Raw genomic sequence first — 2,251 nt, 5'->3', positions numbered from 1 at the left:
CACAAACCAGAATTCCCTTTTAATTTGTTTATTTCCAAAACTAGTCTTCCCATTTCATGAAAAGTTGTGACATTTATGAAAAGTTGTGACTTTTATGAAAAGTTGCGACTTTAATGAATAGTTGCGACTTTTATGAAAAATTGTCACTTTTATGAATGAAAAGTCGCGACTTTAATGAAGAATTGCAACTTTTATGAAAAGTTGTTACTTTTATGAAAGGTTGTTACATTTCCGAAGGGTTGCAACTTTTCCAAATAGTTGTAACCTTTCCGATAAGACACAATAAACATTTGATCACACTATCCTTTGTTATTTATAAATAGATGGATTTCCTCTCATTTTAAAACAACGAAAATTCTGAACATCTTCTTCTTCACAATTAAATATTTGTGTATTTTGCTCCTATTGAGTGGCTCACTGACACCCTTGCTTATGTTACAGATCCTGGTGTGTATTTTTAGAGTTATTAATTTATGCTTATGTTATTAAGGATAAATGATAAGATGTAATAACTTTCATTTTCCTTTACATAATTAATGTTTGTTACTACGTAATCTTGTATGTCAGATAATATAGTGTTTTTTAGTTTTAATGACAAGTCTATTTTAAGTATTATTTCATAAATTCTGTAATATTAAATTCTCGCGAGAAGCGCAGGTAATTTTACTAGTATTTGTCAAAGATTATTAGATTTTATTCCACGTCCTAAAGACTGCAACTGTACATTGCCTAAAGGTAACCACACTTAATGTGCACATGCTAGAGAAACTACAATTACTTGACTTGACAACACAAGATATGGTCAACCAAATAGCTAGATGTTACATGCTTTGGATGATTGTTGGTATGATGATGGCTGATACATCCGACAATTATTTAAAACTTATGTACCATCATATGCTCGAGGACGTCAATGTAATTATATCTTATTAGATTTATTAGGTTTTATTCCACGTCCTAAAGACTTCAATTGTAGTTGCCTAAAGGTAACCACACTTAATGCGCACATGCTAGAGCAACTACAATTACCTGACTTGGCAACACAAGATATGGTCAATCAAATTAACAACAACCTAATAAGATCTAATTATTTAAAGTTTATGTATCTCCATATGCTTGAGGACATCAATGAAATTAGATCTTATAGTTGGGGTAGTGCGACCTTAGCGTGCTTATATCGCTTTCTCGGTAAGATAACCAAAATGAGATAGATGGATTTATATCAGTACTCTAGGTATACTTAATAACTACATCAATTATTTATTAATATTTCTTCGAGTTTATAATCTCCTAATTATACATTTATATGTTATGTTTAGATTTGGGCATTGGAGAGAGTTATTGTCTTCAGACCTCATGTAATAGCACAAAGGGACATCAAAAATATTTTTCTTGTTGGTTTACCTAGAGGTCCACGTGCTACTTGATTGTTTGCACATTTTTGTTGGACCGATACCACCATGCATGTGTTGAAAGATTTTAGGGATGCACTTGATTTCATGACCGAGGATCATGTATGATGTTATTGTTGGGCTATTGCCCATGTTCCAGCCAAAGGCCCATGGCCTAATCCTACTTGAAAAAGGATTGGAATTATTCTCTTTATTTGGTTTCCAATTCTATTAGGAAAAGGATTGGAATAGTAATCCTATTTGGAGTTGGTTTTGGCTTTGTAAGGAAAAGCACAACTCTATAAATAGAGGATAGTCTTAAGAGAATAATTCAGATTGCTCATTAGTATTGTCTTTGAAAGACATTAGGACATAAGAGAGGTTTCTTGAGAGAGCTTTCAACAAGAGAGAAAAGAGAAGAAAAAAGGTTCTTTTGCTGCAGTCTTTTATTCCGACCAGCAACCTTCAGATCGTGTTTCCCGATTAACTAACCGTTGGATCGGGCTGAAATTTGTACTGAGTGTTCCTGACATCTTGGTGGTTGATTTGAACGGTGGAGATCGGATTCAGAAGTCAGCAAGATCCTGTTTTAGGTCCCGAACAGAAGCTGAGTTTGGGTGGTGTTTCTTTCTATTTATCTTTTGTTGGTGTAGCTATTGTTTGTTCTCTTTTGGCACTTGTTGTGTAGCCATTAGAAGAATAATTGTAACTCTCTTATTGTTATAGTGAAGCAATTCGGATCTTGTCGATCCCGTGGTGGTTACCTTCGTTTTGAAGGATTTTTCCACGTTAAACTTGGTGTTCTTTATTTTAGATTTTCGTTTTCATCTTTTCGTCACAACAAGTGGTATCAGAGCCAG

The sequence above is a fragment of the Solanum tuberosum genome, unplaced genomic scaffold (assembly GCF_000226075.1).
Source record: "Solanum tuberosum cultivar DM 1-3 516 R44 unplaced genomic scaffold, SolTub_3.0 scf00475, whole genome shotgun sequence".
NCBI lineage: Eukaryota > Viridiplantae > Streptophyta > Magnoliopsida > Solanales > Solanaceae > Solanum > Solanum tuberosum.
Note: the sequence above shows the minus strand (reverse complement) of the source record.